At 42.0% G+C, this 24,250-nt stretch overlaps 1 protein-coding gene across 6 annotated transcripts in view; it reads left to right on the top strand.

The window, feature by feature from the left end:
• NCKAP5 (NCK associated protein 5) overlaps positions 1 to 24,250 on the top strand; it is a 1,217,724-nt gene that overhangs the window by 297,591 nt on the left and 895,883 nt on the right. Inside the window, exon 1 of one of the 6 annotated variants that reach the window (XM_086350131.1) lies at positions 1,558 to 1,720. The exons of the other annotated variants lie outside the window; for them this stretch is intronic. The gene's annotated coding sequence lies outside the window, so the exon portion shown is untranslated. Of the gene's footprint in view, positions 1 to 1,557; positions 1,721 to 24,250 lie in introns of those variants that run through there. 6 annotated transcript variants of the gene reach the window in all.

Here is a 24,250-nt window from a genome sequence, read left to right as displayed (position 1 = left end):
GGCTTGGAGAATTTTGAGCATTACTTTACTAGCGTGTGAGATGAGTACAATTGTGCGGTAGTTTGAGCATTCTTTGGCATTGCCTTTCTTTGGGATTGGAATGAACACTGACCTTTTCCAGTCCTGTGGCCACTGCTGAGTTTTCCAAATTTGCTGACATATTAAGTGCAGCACTTTCACAGCATCATCTTTCAGAATTTGAAATAGCTCAATGGGAATTCTGTCACCTCCACTAGCTTTGTTTGTAGTGATACTTCCTAAGGCCCACTTGACTTCACATTCCAGGATGTCTGGCTCTAGGTAAGTTATCACACCATCGTGATTATCTGGGTTGTGAAGATCTTTTCTGTACAGTTCTTCTGTGTGTTCTTGCCACCTCTTCTTAATATCTTCTATTTCTCTTAGGTCCATACCATTTCTGTCCTTTATTGAGCCCATCTTTGCATGAAATAATCCCTTGGTATCTCAAATTTTTGTAAAGAGATCTCTAGTTTTCTCATTCTATTGTTTTCCTCTATTCCTTTGTAGTGATCACTGAGGAAGGCTTTCTTATCTTTCCTTGCTCTTCTTTTGTACTCTGCATTCAAACGGGTGTATCTTTCCTTTTCTCCTTTGCTTTTCACTTCTTTTCTCTTTACAGTTATTTGTAAGGCCTCCTCAGACAACCATTTTGCTTTTTTGCATTTCTTTTTCTTGGGGATGGTCTTGATCCCTGTCTCCTGTACAATGTCACAAACCTCTGTCCATAGTTCATCAGGCAGTCTATCAGATCTAGTCCCTTAACCCTATTTCTCACTTCCACTGCATAATCATAAGGGATTTGATTTAGGTCATACCTGAAGATCTAGTGGTTTTCCCCACTTTCTTCAATTTAAGTCTCAATTTGTCAAAAAGAGTTCATGATCTGAGTCACAGTCAGCTCCCAGTCTTGTTTGTGTTGACTGTATAGAGCTTCTCCATCTTTGGCTGCAAAGAATATAATCAGTCTGATTTCGGTGTTGACCATCTAGTGATGTCCATGTGTAGAGTCTTCACTTGTGTTGTTGGAAGAGGGTCTTTGCTATGACCAGTGTGTTCTCTTGGCCTAACTCTATTAGCCTTTGCCCTGCTTCATTCTGTACTCCAAGGCCAAATTTGCCTGGTACTCCAGGTTTTTCTTGACTTCCTCCTTTTGCACTCCAATCTCCTATAATGAAAAGGACATCTTTTTTGGGCCTTACTTCTAAAAGTCTTGTAGGTCTTCATAAAACCGTTCAACTTCAGCTTCTTCAGCATTACTGATCAGGGCATAGACTTGGATTACCGTGATATTGCATGGCTTGCCTTGGAAACGAACAGAGATCATTCTGTCATTTTTGAGATTGCATCTAAGTACCGCATTTCAGACTCTCTTGTTGACTGTGATGATTACTTCATTTCTTCTAAGGGATTCCTGCCCACAGTAGTAGATACAATGTTAGTTGAGTGGAATTGAATAGAGCAGGCACACCCTCTAGCTATCGCTGGAGTGGGATTTAGTGCAGGTGATGTAATGTAACTTGACGTAGTAGTTAAATATTGACAAGCAGGAGGAAACATACTGGTCCTGTTAGAAAGAGGAAAGAAAGATCTGGCTGTCAGATCAGGGAACTGAGGCTCTAAGGGGCCAAACTGAGAAGCTGCAGTGATCCTGATGACCCAGTGAGGTCACTCCCTGGTGAAGACTTCTGCTTCAGTAGAGGTAAGGACTGGAGCCCAGTTGGGACGCTAATGGCTTGTAATGTGAGTCAGTGCAGATTCTGAGCCTGTGGCATGGAGATGATTGGCATCTCTGCTGGCTGCCCCTTTGTATACAGCTCAGGCTGGCCCTCATTTAATGCAAGGCATTTGAGTTCTATTTTAGTCTGTCCTCCCCTGACTGCACCTTACTGCCCTCTCCCAGGTGATTTATGCTTTAACATAACCTCCTGAAGTGTGTGGGGTTGGATATAGGTGCATGTGTTCTGAATGCTTACTTGAGGAGCTTGTCTACACGGATTCACGTGTAGATGTTCTTTGATGGTGACAATGAGAGATACACATGCAATAGAATGAGGACGTCATAAACAAGTTCAGTGCTATCTATATGTTGTTTTATGTATTCAGGGATAAGGTGAGAGGTACATTAGGCAGTGCTTTTAGCTCTAATATTTAATGAGGAAGAAAGCTGAGGTATGTTCAAGGAGAATATTGGGTAAGTGAGAAAATGTCAACAGACAGCAGACAGAGAAGTGGTTTAGGCAGGTCTAGTTCTGCATTTAGAAAAGGACACGTTACCCTGAGAGAAAAAGGCCCCATTTGGCTTTAGAAAGACTGGCATATTGCATGCAAGTTAGCTTTTAAAAAAAAAAAAAACTGCTTTCCTGTTCATAATTAAGTAGTCAACTTGCAGCAGTAAGAAACAGCCAAGGGAAATTGTTTCTATTTAGTTTCATGTCTTTGAGAGGAGGAAATGCTGCATGACTGATGTGGGTTCACATATCAGCTTAGCAAGTAACTAATTCTTGCCTGGAGAATCCCAGGGATGGGGGAGCCTGGTGGGCTACCATCTATGGGGTCACACAGAGTCAGACACGACTGAAGCGACTTAGCAGCAGCAGCAGCAGTTAAGGAGGCCTAATCTCTGAGAGCCTTTATTTGCTCATCTATGAAATGGTCAAAATGAAATCAATTGGCAGGTTGCTGTGAGGCTTGAATAAAATCACACACACTCTCTCACACACACACACACACACCCACACACACACACACACAGGCTGAGTCTGCCTGGCCCATAGCAGATCCTTTCAAAATATTAGTTCCCCTTTCCCAATTACAAAAGGCTTATCGGTTTTTAACTTTCTTTAAATAAGAGCTTTACTTAGCTGTAATTCACATACCATAATATCCACCCATTTATAGCATCCTATTCAATGATTTTAGTATATTCACAGACATGTACAACCATCACCACAATCAGTTTGGGGACATTTTTATCTCCTCCAAAAAGAAACCTCATCCCCACTAGTAGTCATTCCTGCTTCCCCCCAGACTCGCCAGTGGTGGGCAACACTAATCTACTTGCTTTCTCTATCAGATCAGATCAGATCAGATCAGTCACTCAGTCATGTCCGACTCTTTGCAACCCCATGAGTCACAGCACGCCAGGCCTCCCTGTCCATCACCAACTCCCGGAGTTCACTCAGACTCATGTCCATCAAGTCAGTGATGCCATCCAGCCATCTCATCCTCTGTCGTCCCCTTCTCCTCCTGCCCCCAGTCCCTCCCAGCATCAGAGTCTTTTCCAATGAGTCAACTCTTCGAATCAGGTGGCCAAAGTACTGGAGTTTCAGCTTTAGCATCATTCCTTCCAAAGAAATCCCAGGGCTGATCTCCTTCAGAATGGACTGGTTGGATCTCCTTGCAGTCCAAGGGACTCTCAAGAGTCTTCTCCAACACCACAGTTCAAAAGCATCAATTCTTCGGCGTTCAGCCTTCTTCACAGTCCAACTCTCACATGCATACATGACCACAGGAAAAACCATAGCCTTGACTAGACGAACCTTTGTTGACAAAGTAATGTCTATGCTTTTGAATATGCTATCTAGATTGGTCATAACTTTCCTTCCAAGGAGTAAGCGTCTTTTAATTTTATGGCTGCAGTCATCTGCAGTGATTTTGGAGCCCAGAAAAATAAAGTCTGACACTGTTTCCACTGTTTCCCCATCTATTTCCCATGAAGTGGTGGGACTGGATGCCATGATCTTCGTTTTCTGAATATGGAGCTTTAAGCCAACTTTTTTACTCTTCACTTTCACTTTCATCAAGAGGCTTTTTAGTTCCTCTTCACTTTCTGTCATAAGGGTGGTGTCATCTGCATATCTGAGGTTATTGATATTTCTCCCAGCAATCTTGATTCCAGTTTGTATTTCTTCCATTCCAGCATTTCTCATGATGTACTCTGCATATAATTTAAATAAGCAGGGTGACAATATACAGCCTTGACGAACTCTTTTTCCTATTTGGAACCAGTCTGTTGTTCCATGTCCAGTTCTAACTGTTGCTTCCTGACCTGCATACAAATTTCTCAAGAGGCAGATCATGTGGTCTGGTATTCCCATAGGTTTTAACTATTCTAGACACTTCATATAAATGAAATTATACATTGTTATACTTTGGAATGGCCTCTTTCACTCACCATACCATTTTCAACGTTCATTCCTGTTGTAGTATGTATCAATACTTCATTTTTTAAAAATTAGCAAATAATAATGTTTTATTGTATAGATGTAAAGTATTGTAATTATCCACTCATCAGTTGTTTCAAAATTAGATTGTTTCTACCATGGGGCTATTATGAATAATACTGCTATGAAATTCATTGTGTGGACATATGGGTCTAGCTTATCTTTTTAATATAGATATAAAACTAGATTCTCCCCCTGCCCCATCTTCCTGAGAAGTTACATAGGAGCACAGTAGAAAAGACTAGGGAGGCTACATCTTACCCAGTGGAAAATGAGAAAAATGGCAAAATGGTCATCATTCTCCTTCAGAATATTGTGATACAAGTAGGACTTTATCAGTATTTAAAGTCTATGTGAGAAGGCAGTGGCAACCCACTCCAGTACTCTTGCTTGGAAAATCCCATGGACGGAGGAGCCTGGTAGGCTGCAGTCCATGGGGTCACTAAGAGTCGGACACGACTGAGGGACTTCACTTTCATTTTTCACTTTCACACAGTGGAGAAGGAAATGGCAACCCACTCCAGTGTTCTTGCCTGGAGAATCCCAGGGACAGGGGAGCCTGGTGGGCTGCTGTCTATGGGGTTGCACAGAGTCGGACACGACTGAGCGACTCAGCAGCAGCAGCAACAGCAAAGTCTATGTACACATGGATATAATAAACAGGCCTCCTGTACTAGCTTATGTGAATGCACATGCCTTGTGTTCCCTAAATACATAATCACCATAGGATCAAGATTGTGCCATGTAAACTTCCCTGGTGGTAGAGTGGATAAAACTTCACCTGCCAGTACAGGGGACATAGGTTTGATCCCTGATCTGGGAGGATTCCCCATGCCTTGAAACAACTAAGCCCATATGCCACAGCTACTGAGACTGAGCTCTAGAGTCCTCGAGCTGCAGCTACTGAGCCTGCGTGCTGCAACTTCTGAAGCCCCTGAGCCTAGAGCCCTTGCTCAGCAACTAGAACAGTCTCTGCAGTGAGAAGAAGCCCGTGCACTGCGATGAAGAACAGCCCCTCACTCATCTGCACTAGAGAAAGTCTGCGAGCAGCAACAATGACCCAGTACAGCCAAAAATCAATCAACCAATCAATCAATCAGGAAAGAAAAGTTTAAAAAAAAAAGTGTGTCATCCATACAGGTAGACATTAAGTTTCTTGTTTGTTAGTTCTTTGCAAAAATTATCATGATTACTATTTAGGAAAATAGAAACAACATAGGGAACAGAAGGGATTGCAAAATCAAATGTTCCCATGGCCCATGAAAATAAGATGGATGAATGAAATGAATAGTTAAGATAAGCAACTGTACAAGTATGATGATTCATTCTGAATCCCCTGTGACCTAATGTCATGGTGACATTAGGGAGTGGGGTGACTATGGCAAACTAGAGAGTACATGTCACATCTAAAGGGGACAGAAAACATGAAACGCTGGCTGATTGTGCTCAGATAGGTATATGAGCTCACCTGACAATGCCTTCTAAATTTTCAAGGCAATTAATTTTGAATTAAAAAAATTGACTTTGTGGGCCAAATAAAATATAACTATGAATCCTATTTACCTCACTGAAGATCAGTTTGTGGCCTTTCAAATGGAGCAAATCATATGACTTAGTGACCACAACATTTTCCCTGTGGCGCTTATTGGGGATCATTCCAGTGTTGTCCTCCTCCTAATTGTATTATTTTTAGTTTGTCTCTATTTCTCTAACCTTCTATTTCCTGTTTGGAAAATACGGATATTTGCTGAAATATACTTGCTTGGTCTTTTTGCCTCTAACATTTGAGAGCTGCATAAAGACTACCCAGTTCAGAGTTCTGATTCTGACAGCAGTAACACAGACCACATAATGAACAGAAGCGATGTTCCAGCCCATGACAGACCTAAAAAGGCAAGGGTGCATTCCACTTCTTGGGGAAAACTTAGATCTGCTTGGGACAAAGTCTCTCATCTTTTGGCTGAAAAGGTACTTTAATTTCCCTTCATTTTCAAAGGCTCTTTTCTCCTTAGCTAGAATTCTGGATGGACAGGTTTTATTTTCTTACCTGGTAACTGAATATGTCTTCAGCCTGAATTTGCTCTAGGGGTAAAAATTTCCATCACTTTATGACTATGCTAAAACACTTGGCATTCCAGTATTCTTGCCTGGAAAATCCCATGGACAGAGGAGCCTGTCAGGCTACAGTCCGTGGGGTCACAAAGAGTCAGACGCGACTAGGCGAATAACACACATACACAAAACACTTACATTTATTTGTCAATTTTGTATTTATTTAAAACATACCTGTAACAAGTACCAAAGTCAGTAGAGTTCTCTAGTTCTGATATTTGAGGATTTCGTGGTGGAGTGTTTCCAGTCAAAATGTCCAAACACTGTGGAGACCACAGCCTGGTTACAACACCTTGTGTGTTTGCTTTGCACTGGTCTAGGCCTCCTGCTACGGAGAAGGCAATGGCGCCCCACTCCAGTACTCTTGCCTGGAAAATCCCATGGACGGAGGAGCCTGGTAGGCTGCAGTCCATGGGGTCGCACAGAGTCAGACACGACTAAAGCGACTTAGCGGTAGCAGTAGCGGGCCTCCTGGTTGTGCCCAATGTTGGGCTGCAGATCTGGGAAAGACAAGAAGGAAACAGCAGCCTGGACACCAGCATCACTTTGATCTTGAGTTCTCTGTCCTGCTGACCCTTCTTTTTTCTCACACTGAGGCTGGGTAGGAGGAGCTCATTAGAATAATACTAAGGAAGCCTGGTATTTTACTATTTGGGAGTAGCCTTGGGGTCTGAACAGTCTAATTACTACATACTTGGGTTCACTGTGCTGTTCATTCCTTTTATAATGTCTCTCCAAGCAGTCCTCCAAGGGACAACACAGCAATCATCCCCACGTGACAGTTAAGGAAATTGAGGTTCAGTGCTTGTTTGAAGTCTGAGAGTTGATTAACAGCACAGTTGACATCAGGATGCCCGTCATCCAAGGTCTTGATCTGTCACTTGGCCACAAAGACAAGTCTCATCTCAGCTAAGTAAGTTATTAAAGCAAGGTTTAGGGAATCCTGCATGGCAACATCAAATATTATCATTTTTTAAAATTTTTAATTGGAATATAGTTGCTTTACAATGCTGTTAGTATGTTTGTTGTTGTTCGTTGTTCAGTTGCTAAGTAATGTCTGACTCTGTGACCCCATGGACTTCAGCACGCTAAGCTTCCCTGTCTTTCACTATCTCCCAGAGTTTGCTCAAACTTATGTCCATTGAGTCAGCAATGCCATCTAGCCATCTCAGTCTCTGTCACCTGCTTCTCCTCCCACCCTCAATCTTTCCCAGTATCAAGGTCTTTTCCAATGAATTGACTCTTCGCATCACGTGGCCAAAGTATTGGAGCTTCAACTTCAGCCTCAGTCCTTCCAATGAATATTCAGTGTTGATTTTTTTAGGATTAACTGGTTTGATCTCCTTGCTGTCCAATTGATTCTCAAGAGTCTTCTCTAGCACCGTGGTTCAAAAGAATCAATTCTTCAGTGCTCAGCCTTCTTTATAGTATCTACTATATAGTAAAATGAATCAGCCATACATATACATATATCCTCTCCCTTTTGGACTTCCTTCCCATTCAAAGAGACGTCAGTCATAAGGAGCAGTGGTGAAGGCCCAAATTCTGTTTCGCACATGAAAGGCAATGCCAAAGAATGCTCAAACTACCACACAATTGCACTCATCTCACACGCTAGTAAAGTAATACTCAAAATTCTCCAAGCCAGGCTTCAGCAACATGTGAACCATGAACTTCCTGATGTTCAAGCTGGTTTTCGAAAAGGCAGAGGAACCAGAGATCAAATTGCCAACATCCGCTGGATCATCAAAAAAGCAAGAGAGTTCCAGAAAAACATCTATTTCTACTTTATTGACTATGCCAAAGCCTTTGACTATGTGGATCACAATAAACTGCGGAAAATTCTGAAAGAGATGGGAATACCAGACCACCTGATCTGCCTCTTGAGAAACCTATATGCAGGTCAGGAAGCAACAGTTAGAACTGGACATGGAACAACAGACTGGTTCCAAATAGGAAAAGGAGTACGTCAAGGCTGTATATTGTCACCCTGTTTATTTAACTTCTATGCAGAGTACATCATGAGAAACGCTGGACTGGAAGAAACACAAGCTGGAGTCAAGATTGCTGGGAGAAATATCAATAACCTCAGATATGCAGATGACACCACCCTTATGACAGAAAGTGAAGAGGAACTAAAAAGCCTCTTGACGAAAGTGAAAGTGGAGAGTGGAAAAGTTGGCTTAAAACTCAACATTCAGAAAATGAAGATCATGGTATCCGGTCCCATCACTTCATGGGAAATAGATGGGGAAACAGTGGAAACAGTGTCAGACTTTATTTTTCTGGGCTCCAAAATCACTGCAGATGGTGACTGCAGCCATGAAATTAAAAGATGCTTACTCCTTGGAAGGAAAGTTATGACCAACCTAGATAGCATATTAAAAAGCATAGACATTACTTTGTCAACAAAGGTTCGTCTAGTCAAGGCTATGGTTTTTCCTGTGGTCATGTATGCATGTGAGAGTTGAACTGTGAAAAAGGCTGAGTGCCAAAGAATTGATGCTTTTGAACTGTGGTGTTGGAGAAGACTCTTGAGAGTCCCTTGGACTGCAAGGAGATCCAACCAGTCCATTCTGAAGGAGATCAGCCCTGGGATTTCTTTGGAAGGAATGATGCTAAAGCTGAAACTCAAGGACTTTGGCCACCTCATGCGAAGAGTTGACTCATTGGAAAAGACTCTGATGCTGGGAGGGATTGGGGGCAGGAGGAGAAGAGGACGACAGAGGATGAGATGGCTGGATGGCATCACTGACTCAATGGACGTGAGTCTGAGTGAACTCCGGGAGTTGGTGATGGACAGGGAGGCCTGGTGTGCTGCGATTCATGGGGTCGCAAAGAGTGGGACACGACTGAGCGACTGAACTGAAGTGAACTGAACTGAAGGGGACTCAAATGACCCCTGTCTTCTCCCTGCATCCCCACAAGTTTGCTTTTAAAACTCAACTGAGAAAATCTGAATTTTAAAACACAAAATGTATTCCTGTCACCAGTGTTAGTATTTAACAGCCCTTACTATTGGAAATTGCAAACAAGAATTTCCCCATCCCAGTCTACATTCATTTTCTCCTTCTGCTTTTCTTCTCACACAGAATGTTGAACAGTTGGCCATGTCGACAACATAATAGCCCCAATACCATCCTGGCCTCAAAACCCCCTCCAGTTCCAGCTTTTCTTCCCCTCGGCAAAATACTACCCAGGGCCTGGACCCTTTGCTTGGAGGTCCTCCTCTGCCATCCTTTGATCCCCATCGTGGCTCTCCTCTGAATCTCCTGTTGGAGGCCAACAGGACATTAGCTCCATCTCATAAAAAGTGCACCAAGGCCTCTCAAATGAGAGGCCACAGAGCCTGGGGCTCCCATCACCACCCTGAATATTAGCATATTTCCCACATCCACATCAGGGGAGCTCTCTGCCAGGCAGGACACCTGCCATCACTCAGGCAGTTGGCTGACTTGTTGACAGCGTGACTTCCCACGATCATAAAATCAACCTGGGAAAGTGAGGCGAAGGTTGATTGCATGCTGTGACATCTGTAGGTTCACCTTATGGGACAGAAGTGCCTGCCTTCAGAGGGAGAAGCAATCAGAGGTTAATGGGAAATCACCATTTGGGGTTATCACAAATCATGCAATACTGGGAGAGCTAACCTCTCTGGATCCTCCAGGGCTGATGGGAGCAAAGTGCCAACTGTCAGGACCAATAATTGGAAAAAATTAGATGAGTCAGATAGAAGAGAATGTGGTTTTTAATAGAAACAAACAAAAAAAATGCTTTCTTTTTATTCTAAAGAAATAGATTGGGGCAAAAAAGAAAGATATTCCTATTATTCACATAAAAGTGCGAGAAGAAAAGTGTTTCTCATTTGAAGCAACATTTTGAAAGCAGGGGTATCTGGCAATGCTTTTATTGAAACTTGGGTTTCTCATTCTCTTTCTAAGCATGGCCGCTCCCTTCAGTGCATGCAAAACCAAATGTTTGGCAGGGAGAGGAGTTTTGTATAGAAAGATGCTGCCCTTGGAGGCCTCTTTTTTTTTTTTTTTTCTTAAGCTTGAGAAGTTGCATGTTACTTCAGAACTGGCGTTTTCTCCATGATGGTCCAGGAGATGAGATGCTTCTCACACAAAGCTTAGAATGATGAACCTGGGCTGAGTTGAAATCCTACTGAGAGATAAAAATAGAAAAACAGGCTGTAAAAATCCTGTAGGATATAGTTATTCCAATATGATACCAAACTAACTTTTTTAGATGATGCCAGAGGAAATCACTTTCATTGTCAAGTTGGGCATAAGCCCCTTTCCCTGCAAATCCACACATGTAATAAGGAGATAGGGAACCCACCCAATCTCTCAGATGTAGTTGGGCATTCTCAAGAAGCCTGTGCTTTGTTTGCTGTGATCCTTGTCATCAAGAAGATGGCTTCTTAACTGAAACAAATATGTAATTCAACACTTTACTAAAATTGATACACACTCAAATTTCCTACTCTTTTTTTTTTTTTTCAATAAAATGCTACAAGAGTGAAGGGGATCAAAAAAAAAAAAAAAAAGAATACAGCTTCTTTTCTTTTCTGAAGATACCCCATTCTCAGAAATTCTGAGCCTTTTTGCAAATGTGAAAAAGTTGTTCCAGAATATATGTTTTTTATTTTTTTCCCCCTCTATAGTCTAATAGGTGATTTCTGAAAAAACAATTCTAAAGGGATTTTTTATTGAGCCTATGTGGGAAATTTCCCATATCTTGGATTTGGAAAACAGAACATATGTGTTTGCTAGGAAAGAGTAACTAGAGAAATTTCTGCTCATTTCAGCCTGTGAAAGAAAGGACCTCATCTGTCTTGTTCCCCATGAGACCCAGAGTCCCACATGGCACTGGGTACAGAGGAGGATGTTCTTTAGATATCTGTTTAATCATGATAACATGCCACATCATGAAGAGGGCAGGGAGGCCTGAGGTTTATCAGGGACAAACAGAAACCTGAGATCGCTTAGTAGCAGAGAGATCTGGCACTAAATGATAACAGGAATATTTTATTCAATGAGACTGTTGATTTGACTCCTCAAAATCAAACCAAGTTGCTTTCAATCCACCACTCACAATGATGTTTTACTTTTTCTCCAATAAACTCATCTCTGGGAAGCAAAACCACATTTGATTGTTATCTTTACCGCTACCTATTACTATAAATCTATTCAGAATAAGTACATCATTTCAAAAAAGGAGTCAATCATTTTTTCAAAAGTCTCAGCAAGAGAGCCTTTGTATACAGAGAGAGGATCCATGGTTGCAAAAAATATTTGAGTAAGAAATACAAGTACCATTTGGAAGCGAAGCTCTAGATTGGGGATTGGAGTTTACTTTAACTAGGGAAGCTGCAAATTATTTGCCTGATTTGTTGCCTGATGGTCAGTGGAACCCCTGGTGACCGAACACACTTGTTCAAAGTAAGAGCCAAAGCCCCTTTGACCTTTTGATGCATTGTCTGCAGGATGGATGGTCAGCTGGCTCCATAAGTGAGCCGGGCCAGCAGCTGCACCGCCAGCTGGCCGTCACACACACGCAGCAGCACACGTGGAGGGGCCTCATGGCCTCACCAGATGCCGTATAGCAGGGTCCAGCTGATGCCACATGCAGTGCACCACCAGTTTTACGTTACAAATAAAATTTCTTGGTTTAGATGTCACCGACATTACTTTGAATTCAGCAGAACCAGCATCTCATGCTTGTAATCTAGTTTCCCAAATGTACGAGCTGTGGTCTGATCTGTAGCTGCTGGTGACAGCCAGATCACAGGCTCTAAGCATTTTGAAAGGAATTCCAGATACGCACGCTCTTTGGCAGTGACACAGTGCAAATAGTAACATTAATAACTCCCTTCTACCAGTGTGAACTGAGGCAGCATCTGTGGGGACTAGAGGGTTGATTTAACCTGTGTAGCCAAACTGAATAAATCTGAGGACGTAATGAACAGAAGCAGCTTGGTTTGTGTATTTACCAATTTGGAAAACAGCTAAGCGGAAAGGGAACATATTGTGGGTCAAAGTTCAGCACCAGGGAGGATGAGAGAATCCTATCAGTGAATCCTTGACCTAACAGGCCACATGAGGGACCATTAGCCAGGACCTCCATCTGCCCCTGAATTTTAAATGCAATCTATTTATTTTAAATTTTTTATTTCATATTGAAGTATATTTGATTTCCAATGTTGTGTTACTTTCAGGTGTATAGCAAAGTGATTCAGTTTTACATATACATATATTCATGCTTATTCAGGTTCTTTTCTCATATAGGTTATTATAGAATGTTGAATAGAGTGCCCTGTGCTATATAGTAGGTCCTTGTTGATTATTTTATATATAGTAGTGTGTATATGTTTTAAATGCAATTTAACTCTCTTGATAAGCTAACTTATATGTGAAAAAATATGTAAAAAAATCATACTTTCTCCTCACTATATGGTTGTGTGCTATAATATTCCAACTCTAATAGACTTATTATGGGGCAAATCTGATTTTCTTGGCTAAAATTATGAGAAAACATCACTATTAGAATGGCATAACCAGGAAAAACTATGTCTGAGCATGCCACATATAGTTAAGAGATGCTAATAGAGGAGATGGACCATACGTTGAGTAGGCCAAGGATCATAGAAAACATCTTTTAATAAACATAAAGATGGAGTTAAATATGTGAGTCAATTTCATGCCTTTTTGGTGTAGCAAGGAATGAATGACCTCAATTCATCCTTCCTGTCTTTACCCCATTGGTGTTTTTGCCCTTTGCTGCTTAGTAATAATGGGAACATTGCATTGCCTTTGGGGTAAATGATTCCACTTGAACAATTTACCATGTGGAAACCAAAGGGAACAGGTTTTTAATGTGGAAAATATTTAATCTCAGAAAACTAAAAGGCAGACTCCATTTGGAATGACACCCTGTCTTTGAATCCTAGTGTGTATGTATATGAGAGCTCCAATTAAATCATGTGTCTATGTATTTTCAACTTTGATTAATTAGGCCTTACCTGATTCTTGTTTCATTAATAATTTCAGAGCATTTGTGACTTTAGGAACTCCCTATATTTTATATGACTCCTGAGTTGTGACAGTTATAATAGCATGACTTTAGTATGTCATTGATTTTTCTTGGAACCCATACTAAGTGGTTCAGTGACTATAGAAGAATACTATAATGGTACCTTTTATGTTCACAACCCCAGGGGGACAGAGATAGTGAGGTGTCCTTGTATTCTCATTTATGATGCAGTGTTAAACCTGAGACAGACTGTGCAAACTCAGATGACTTCTTGGGCAACCTAGCTTTCATCTTCATAATTCTTTATAGAAGGATGGGATGAAGCTAGTGTCTGTGGGGACCAGACAAATAACATACATAAGTGTGGCAGGCTGGGTAGTGAATGTGGCAAAGTGAAGATTTTAAGGCCTGTCTTTAAGAATCAGATGCTATTCCCCTTCCTCCAGTTGTTATGATGGGATACCATGCTACTGTGGGAACAAGGTATAAGGCTGCTATTGTCAAATCTTCCAGTTTTTCAAGAACAGCTGGAAAATAAAATGTTTATATGAAATCTTCTGGTTTATAAAGGTTAACTCATTTTCTTGAGTTAAAGTTTAAACCATTTTTTTGCTTTGAATAATTATAAATTTTCAAGCAGTGGCAAGAAATAATACAGAGAAATCCCATACACCTTTCTCCTTATTTCCCCTGGTGTTAACATCTTGCATACTACAGAATATCACAATCAGGAAATTGATGTTAATATAATGCAAGACCTTATTGGCTCATTCTTTTCCAACTCGGTACATATCCACCAAATTATAGCTGTGGGGCAGAGTTAGCTTGCTTTACTATTTCTACTTGCAACCGGTGTCTCTTATAATCTTGTTAGAATCAGAGAACCAGTCCATGGCTCTGGGTCCTCATTGCTGAAGATAGAGAAGCCTGTTTAGAACCTGGCTAGAAGATGGACCCCTCCTATCTTTCCCTTTCTGAATGCCTTTCTGTTCTTCTGATCCCATTTGCGTCTTGTCTGTTAGTGAGAGCCCAGCAATGGTCGTGCTCTGACACCAACCCCTTCTCTCCCCACTGTGTAGCTCCATATTCTGGCCTTGCTTTCCACTGAAGCTTGGTCAGCTCTGCATGCGTCCTTCAGGTGAGCCTGTCCCTGCAGGCTCTGGCCTTGGACATGCCGTCTGGGCTCACAGGCATCTCAGACTTGCTTACTTCACATTCCTTCCTAACTTCTCCTTCTCTCTCCCTCCCCAATGAAGGCAAATACTTGAACGTGGTGGATATCCAAAGTATTTATTTGTTTGTACTGGAATTTTGAAATCTCAAATATTTATTTAAAAGAAGTGAGCTGTAATTTGGAGATTACAGTTATGGACTTGTTTTGCGTTTATACCATCTGTCATAAAAAATCAATTTTCTACTGTAAATGGCTTTAAGACCCCCATGATATCAAAAAGAAAAAGCCAATAGAGTCTTAGAGTATTGAGGGCAGTAATACACTTCTAGACTTCCTTCTGCTCTAAGGGAAAAGTCTTCCTTGAATGTTTGTTGACTGTTCTCATAGACCTCAGTGCCTTTTCCAGCCTGAGTGTGGGAATGGTTCCTATGCCCCAGTGTTGTCATTCCAGGTTATCATGACAGAGGTAATAGCAGGCATTCTTGGAATAAAAAACACTTTAATCAGCGACCTGAGATTTCTGAGTACCAATCAAGGTCAAAATAAGGGGTTCAGAATTGGAAAGAATGTGCCAGAGAGGAAAAGAGGGGGCAGACCTAGTGACCAGCACATGGGGACCACGATGACCCATGATGGGTTGAGGTCTAGAGCCAGCTGCTTTCTTCCCAATATTGTGTGTAAACAGTAGTTGGAGGCAGAAGCCATGAAGCTTAGTTTGAAGCTTCTTCTCAGATGATGGTGAACCATCCTCACCCAGCAGAGCTAGTGATTCAGAAGTTGTGTCTCTCATGGAGAAGAAGCAGAGGAAGATGAGGATAGAGATACTGGATTCAATAAACCCAAAGTTGAATTTTCCTGGAGTTAACTACTTCATTTCTGGGCTCCCATTGTTTTGAGCTAATGAACTTGTGTCTTCCTTACCAAGCAAGATAAAATGGTTATAGAAGGAGAAATGAGCTACATTGTCCCTGGGTCCCCCGTCCATCTTTTCCAGCCTGACCAGAGTGCACACAGATATTCACCCCACTCTGTTTTGGACTAACGCCTCACTCTCCAAGCCCTTCCATGTTGATTTGGAAATCAAAATCTCCATGGATCCCAGCCAACACTGACTGCCCCTCTACTGGCCCCTGTGGAAACAGTGTCTCCATCCTTGCGCACACCCACCAGTCACCCTTCCTGATGCTGCTCCTCATCTTGCCCCACTCATCTCCCACCAAGTCCTGTGAGACCCACAGTCCCCTTTCTAGATGTTACATTTTCCAGTGAATACCTAGCAGCTCTGCTTTTTGGCATTTAAGCCAAAAATACTCTAAGGTTTACCAATGCCTTCTCTATCACCCCCAGGTATTTCTCCTCCCCTCACCGAGACACATGACTCTCCAGCAGAGAGAACCCAGCAAAGGCTGGTCCTGGTCTTCCTTCTATTACTGTGGGTAACGCTACAAGTGAAAAAGACATTACAATTCAGTTTTCACATCTGAAAATATAAATATGTGGTAGGGATTGTTACTGTTTCTGTTTTGTAAGTGAAGATGCTGAGGCTAAAAGAAGTGGACGAAACTTCCCCAGTGTCACATAGCTACTAAGTGGTGTGGCAGGTCTGCATCCAGAGGGGACGACCGCACGTTGATGGGTCTTCAAGTATCCATCACAGCCTGAAGAAAGGGAGAAAAATGGACTTCCCTGGGCTTCAGAATAAATAATTTAAATCACTGGGGGTCCTTCTAATAACTATCAATGCCTGGGGTTCTGATTTAGTCTAAGGTAGATTGGAGTATCAACTGTGTTTAAAAGCATCCAAGGTGATTTTAATGCTAAGCTGTGATTGCAGTTCACTTCTCTACATCAGCAATTCTTCAGTGAAACATCTATCAGAATTGTGCAGAGTGCTTGGTAACATACTCTCACTGGGGTCCATTCCTAGAATTTCTGGATTCTCTTTGTCTGGGGTGGGCCTGAGAATTTGCATTTCTAACAAGTTCCTTGTGATGCTGCTGCTGCACATCATAATTGAGGACCACAACTTCACACACACCTAAATGGAAGACTGGGATGGGGCTACATCTTAGCCTTTATTGCATACATGCTAGGTACTAGGCAGAATGATTATGTTATATGACTTGTCACAATCTTCCCACAGACCTTTTGATTTAGGTTGGATTATTCCTATTTAATATATGGAGGAAACTGAACCTCAGGGAGGTTAAATTTGTGCTTCTCAAACTGGGATCTCTGGGGATATAGCAGAAATTATGAAAACAACACAATGGATAACATGTAACTTCTTGGACCATGAATTTTATTAGTATCAGATGAACTCTTTGCTGAACAGGCTTGAACTATTTGAGAGGGAAATGTCCCTATTACCTGTACATTGATTATCTTAACTGTGATGTATATTCTAGGCCAGTAGTAGAGAGTCAAGTCATGGCTGTAAATTTTCCCCATTCTACTTCATCCTTGACGTGAGAAGACAAATGGAGATTGAAATGAGGCTTGGGAATTATTACTATTACCCTGTACACATAGTCACGTCTCAGAGAACCTTGAGCCCTTGCTTTACTGCATCTGTGATTGACTGTTGTAATGGAGAGGATGAAGTTTCCCTCATTGCAATGTGTCAAGTACCATTTTTATTAGTCATTAGTTCAGTTATAAGAACATTTCTTAAATAAGCTCTTACCTCATTGAAGTTGTTATGTTTAAGGGTTTTTGGGTCATTTTGATAAAAAGTCTGTTTTTTGTATGGTCTACAGTTTGATCTTCTATAGCAAAGTCTGAGTAAATGCACTTATTATATAGTCATACAAGTCATACAATAAGTCATATATAGGTTTCCCAATTGAACACACATTTTTCATCCTTTCTGAGTCAAGGGCTCTTTCAGAAATCTGATGAACAATAAGATTCAGCACAGAACAGTACACACACATGTATATACATGCATACATAGCCTTGCTTTCTGGAGCATTTACAGACCACTGAAACCCATCCATGAATCCTAGCCGCAGGCCCCAGATTAAGACCTCCTGCCCAAGCTTGAAAGCTTCTCTGTGGCAAGGTTTGTGACTTGTCTGAAATGGAGTCTCTGGTGTCTAGTGCAGTGGCTGGCTGGAAGGGCCCTCAGTCAGTGTCAAAGAATGAATGATTTCTCCTGGGGTGATGAAGTAGGAAATGAGCTTGAGCACTTGTGGTTATTGTGCCATAGGTGTTGTGTTTGTAGCAGTGTGTCAGGACTTTACAGGTGTGATGAGATACTCTGGGCCTCTATTGGCTGCCCAGCAGGGGTTACAGGGAACATTCCATCTGAATCCAGTGTGAGTACAATGTCAGTGTCCTCTGCTCTCACACCAAGGCTTTGATATCTGACTTCCTGCCTGGTATTTCCTCTGCTGGATTTAGGGCCACAAACCCTTGCAATTTTTGTTTAAATAATCAGAACGGCCTCCTAAAGTTGCTTCTTGTTTTTTTTTTTCCTTCGCTGAAGTCCTGGCTGGAGGTGTGAGTCCCCAAGCTGATTTTTCCACAGTAAACCTGTCACAGGCAGGAAAGACTCTCACCCTAGGTATGGCAGGCTGGGTATTTCTGTAGGGTGAAGCAGAGGCAATAATTTCTGTGTCATGGTGTCTGTAATTTACTTCAAAATACCTTGGACTAGTGTGATCTTATGTATGTGCTAACTAGTTTAATTTTCAAATTAGGTTACAGATTTCTAATTCCAAATCCCCATTCCAGGGCCGGACAATCACACTCCAGAGCCAGCTTCTACAAGCATTTCAGCCAGCCACCTGAGGTTTTGTGAATGTCAGACATTGCTTTTATTTGTGAAATTAGTAAATTAGTTTGATAAATGTTAGGAATGGTCTTATTAGTGAAGTTCAAGGTATTACATATTTGATATATATTAATTAGTTTTAGATATATGGGGTTCACTGGTGGCTCAGACAGTAAAGAATCTGCCTGCAGTGCAGGAGACTCTGGTTCGATCCTTGGCTCAGGAAGATCCCCTGGAGAAAGGAATGAATATGCACTCTGGTGTTCTTGCATGGAGAATTCCATGGACAGAGGAGCCTGATGGGCTACAGTCCATGGGGTCACAAAGAGTCAAACACAACTGAGAGACTAACAATTTTTTTTCACACAGTTTTAGATACATAGATAGAGAATAGAGAGATTTTGTCTGTCTCACAAAGCCTATAGGTTTACTATGGAACAGGCATAAAGCAGGGATGAAAGCCTGACAACTGAGTCTTGACTTCTAGAAGTCCTTTTGCCCAGGCCTCGTTACACAGAGTAATAGTTGCTTGCTGCCTATTAAAAGGTATGCTGCCTCTGGTATGTTTGGTGTCAGCTTCTAGAAAGCATTTCATGACGGGGTGAGATGAGCATCAAAGGACAGAGCTCTGGCACTTTCTTGAACTTGCGCAACAGGTTCTAAGGACCATTTTTTTTTTTTTCCCCTAAGGACCATTTTTATGCCTGCTGGCTAAGCCATGTTTATTTAATCAGTGTTTACATTTGTGGAATGACATCTGATCTGAGATTTGCTTCCATTGTAACTTAGCAGCAAGGTCAGGCTTCTTCGGGAAATGTCATTATCTACCAGAAAGAACCTCAGTGTTTTCTGTGATCTAATTGGCTGAGAGCAGTTCACAGCACTTCAGCTCTATGGTGGATTTGCTTTTCGGAGAGATTCCACATATTAAATCGTGTGGTAACAACCCAGGAAAAAACACATTGGCTGCAGTAACCAACATCCGTTTCTCATTCATGGCTCTTTGGGTTAGCTATGGAGCTGCTGGGTCCTTGCCTGGCTTGGCTGTGCTTGGGCAGCCAGATGAGTTGGGTCTGCTCCTCCTATCTTATTCCAGATCCCAGACTCAAGGAGCAGCCCCACTTCCCACTCAGGAGCATGTTTTCCTCACAGGGTAGATAGGAACACAAGAGGGGGAGGCAGAGAGGCTCTGTTTAAAACTGGTACAGGGTGACTTCTGCCCATGCCTCACTGGTCAAAGCCCGTTCCTTGGCAAATCTCAAAATCAGAGGTGATAGGAGGTGTTTTTTAGTTCTCCCTGAACAGGAATGGTAGAAAAAGGAGAATTACAAATAGATAGTACAATTTGTCACCGTCCAAGTTAAATGATAAAGCTTTCAACGTCCCCTTAGTCACCCAGCAGGCAGTCCGTTCCAGTCAGTTCCTTAAACATTACCAAGTTAGTGTTAATTGCCATACACTTGTAGTATGGGAATGAGCCAGAGATGTGAAAGGCATAGACCTTGGCCTTGAGGAGCTTTAAGTCTCAGAGAGGAGAGATTTTGTCTGTCTCACAAAGCCTATAGGTTTACTATGGAACAGCATTCTAGAAGAATTAAAAAAATACAGATGTGTGATCAGGTCACCCAAGATGACTGTTCTCTTGCTGTTTGACAAGGTCCTGCTTCACTTACACCCTGTCAATATGACTGACCTTCCCTCTTCATCATAGAGCCCAATCAGTAAATGCCCAGGTACTTCCCTCTGGCCCCAGCTAGGGATTGTTCTGATCTCTAGATCAGAATGACTCCTCAGTGATAGTTTATTAAAGGGGGAAATTCCTCCTATAACTGGTAACACACCCCCCTCCTACTGCCTACCACCTCAGTGAAGCCTGCCGCCATATTCTGTCCACCTTCTGCTGTACACAGTGGGGTGTCACTCCAGGACCTCACTTCAGACATGTAAGGTCCTCCATCCGTTAAACCACTGATCTCTCTTTTGTTGCCTCTGGGTTTTTTTCTTCAGTTTGGCGGCTGGGCAGGTACAGGGCTTGCAGACCTACAAGGTGCAGCTGAATAACACACTACACATGAAAAGAACACAAAATGTGTGCCAGCCCAAAAAACATTGTTAGAGTAGTAATTGTAGGTCTAGCATACCATTTTAGCACCAGCTGTCCATTCTAAAGCAGACCAGTCCTGGGAGCTCTTTGGAAGGAATGATGCTAAAGCTGACACTCCAATACTTTGGCCACCTCATGCGAAGACTTGACTCATTGGGAAAGTCTCTGATGCTGGGAGAGATTGGGGGCAGAATGAGAAGGGGACGACAGAGGATGAGATGGCTGGATGGCATCACCGACTCGATGGACATGAGACTGAGTGAACTCCAAGAGTTGGTGATGGACAGGGAGGCCTGGCATGCTGCGATTCATGGGGTCGCAAAGAGTCGGACACGACTGAGCAACTGAACTGAACTGAACTGTGCTTCACACCATTAGGAGACCAAGGGTTCTGGGATCTCCTCTTTGTAGTAAACTGCAATCAGATCTTCTTGGCCAACTCAGCAGCAGGAAGAAGAAAGGAAAATATGCCAAAAGGCCAGACCCCAGTCCTAGCTTCCCACTGGGATGTGCAACTCTAGCAAACTCCTTGAGTTTTCAGGGCTCTCAGACTTCTAGGGCTTCCCAGGTGGCTCAGTGGTAAAGAATCTGCCTGCTAATGCAGGAGATGCAAGAGACATGGGTTTGGTACCTGAGTCAGGAAGATCCCGTGGAGTAGGAAATGGCAACCCACTCCAGTATTCTTGTCTGGAAAATTCCATGGACAGAGGAACCTGGTGGGCTACAGTCCATGGGGTCACAAAGAGCTGGACACAACTGAGGGACTGAGCACCTCAGATTTCTCATTTACAAAGTAGAGCCTGGAGACTAGCTCATGAAGTCTAAGATCCTGAAAAGTCAGGTGTGATCTGCCTGCGGTTTCCTTCGGTCTCTATCCCCTCCCGTCGGGGCACCCAAGGGTTGTGAGGCTGTTTCCTCCTATCCTGTTGCTGGTTAATCTTGATCCTCTCTATTCCTCTAATATTTCTTCCCTCCCCAAACACCAACTGTAGATGAAGTTCATTTGTATATATTGTTGAAAAACACAATTCAAATGAGTAAATTTATTAGCTTTCTTCAATGATTCGTGAATCAGGCAGTATTCCATCTAGCAGATAGAAACGAGCTCTGAGAAACTGTACAAAATGGAAGACTTTATAGACAGAAGGGGGAGGAACAGGAAGTTATTATCAAAGAGTAGATTGTTTGTCACATTCCATTAGGGGACAACAGGAGTCTATCAGGCAGATGGATAACTGACTGGTGCTGGTCAGGTAACTTCAGATTGACTGGTTTAAGATTCTATCCTGGGAGAGCCTGAAAAGTGTAATTAAGTTAGATATTAAGCCTTGGTTTGCTGACATGCATTTATCACAAGTGACCTCATTTTGGGTCAGCTGGCTCTTTTTAAAACATCCGTAAACTTGTTATTTATAGTCCAACACTAGATGTTCTTCTCTTCACTCTTAGAAGAATTAAAGGTTAAGAAATTGTTGCATTTTAGTTGTGATATTTCTGTGTTTTATATGCTCAGGGATGGCATATGTTTGTTATCTTTGCTTGGGATAGTCACAGCATGATGTAGATTCCAAAGGAGTCCACTTGGGAACATGAGGGACACTTGTTTGCAACCCTGTCTTCTAAAAATCCCCAGCGGGTATCCCAGAATTGCCTGCCCCTGCCGGGAAGAGGCGCCACTTGCAATTGCAGGTGCCTGTGCTAGGGGCAAAAATAAAAAAAAATAAAAAATAAAAAAATAAATAAAAATCCCCAGACTCAGCTTGTTAAGTGGATGGCCCAGTCACCTCTCCCTGTGAAAGGGCACAGCAAACATGATTTGCCATCTCCCAGCATCTTCACTGCCCCCACACCCCAATCAGTCCCACTGAGTGTTAGCTTTCCTCCTAGACTTGCTCAATTGTTTTGACTGCTGTGGTAAATGGATTATTCTTAAATGGAAGCCTGGGCAAATCTGGTTTGGACTGGAAACCACTCAAGGTTTTAAAAGAAGCCAACAGGAGGGACTAGGATTAGTTTGGTTTCTCTGTTTTCATGGTGTACTGACAAGCCCTAAAAGAAAAGAACATAGTTATCCTGAGAGCAAACACTTGTGTTTCTAAGAAAACTTGAAAATCAACACTGATCAGCCCCTGAACAATAGACTCTCCTTACTTGCAAGTTAAGGCGAAATTCTTGGAGCCCTTATTTCATCTTTCATACTTGGCAGATAAACATTCCTTATCTCAGGACTCTGGCTCCTGTACTTTTCAGATGCTATTATATGAGTTCAGTTCTTTGGCAAAACAGATATGCCTAGAGAGTCAAGTATGAGCTTGGGGCACAGAGACACTCCCATTTGAGGGAGAGCTTGCTCTCTGTGCTCTTCCTGTTGGATCTGAGACATAGGAAGGCTCAAAAGGGCTGTCAGAATTGTTGGATTCATGTTGAAAACACTACTAAAGGCTCCTGCCCTCCCCACCCTCAACCCCCAGTAGAAGAGAGAAGAGTTTGGATTTGCCATCATGAAAATCCCCTGGAGGGCAGAGCCAGGTGGAACTTACTATGGAGTTTGATTTTTGCTGGGAGGTTAAGGAACTCCAGGGTGGCCTGAATCGTGTTTCTTGAATGCAACAATGCACTCCCTATCTTCTCTTGTCTGTGAGTTTACTCATCAGAAAGCTGTATGTGCATTCCCACCACAAAGAGCATCCCAACTTGATTAATTAATCATTAAACTAATTTTCTCATTAAACTCTTTTTTTCTAACTGGTTTTCAGTTTCTGTCTCTCCTGCCCTTCTTTTTCTCTCTCTTCCTTCCTTCCATCTTTATTAAGAGTTTTCTTGGGACTTCTCTGGTTGTCCAGTGGTTAAGATGCTGGTACTTCCACTACAGGTTTATGGGTTCAATCCCTGGCATGGGGACTAAGAGCCAAAAAAAAAAGTAAAATAATTTTTCTTTCTTTCGTCCTTCCTTCCTTCCTTCTTTCTTTTTTCTAAACAAATTGGGGTCATACCAAGAGAGAATAAGGCAAGCCCAACCTCACGCAACACTGTGAAACAGAGGTTTGATTTTGAAGGCCTCACACCTCCCTTCCTTTCCTCCTTGTTATGTTTTGTATCCCTTCTCACCTCCAGGAGTCCATTGCCTTCATGCTGAATCTAGTTCTCCAAAGCAGCCCTTTCCTTCTGCATATCTTTTTTCACATTTTGCCTTTCTCCCAAATCACTACCCAAAGCTCATCAAAATGCTTCTCTTGGCTTAGTTAAGAAATCAGCTTAGTTAAGTGAAAGGAAATTGTTTTCATTCATCTGAGAGATAAGAGAATAACAAATCTATATCAGTACTCAGGTGAAACTGTCCAAAATCCCCTCTTCTCTCAACAATTTAGTACTGTTTCTAATTTGAGAGGCTGCTTTTGACTTATTGATGACATGTATGATTAAATAAAATCCCAGCATAATAGGAAAAGATTATAGGCTGGAACTTCATAGAGGGTGCTTTTTAAAAGTAGTGGATCTTCAAGTTGGGGATTTTTTAGACCTGTAAAGTAGTCCCCTAAAATTTGGATACTGTCAAAGATGGCCTATGTATTCTGTTTTGCCAAGAAAGCACATCTTATGAAAACAGTTGTCACTAATTAATTCATTAATTTGACAAATATCTATTGAATACTTAGTATATTGAGTTCTAGTGTATAACTGGGGATACAGTGGTAAAGAAAGGAGACAAGCTATAAATTTTGGAGGTTATACTTCTAATATTGTTGCTGTCTAAAAGGAGAGACAGCAACAATATAAGAACATGTGATAGAGGTGGTTCCTAG

The sequence above is a fragment of the Bos grunniens genome, chromosome 2 (genome assembly GCF_055505025.1).
Source record: "Bos grunniens cultivar Pamir isolate PY7600 chromosome 2, Bosgru_T2T1.0, whole genome shotgun sequence".
Taxonomy (NCBI): Eukaryota; Metazoa; Chordata; class Mammalia; order Artiodactyla; family Bovidae; genus Bos; species Bos grunniens.
Note: the sequence above shows the minus strand (reverse complement) of the source record. Positions and strands in the feature narration are given on the sequence as shown.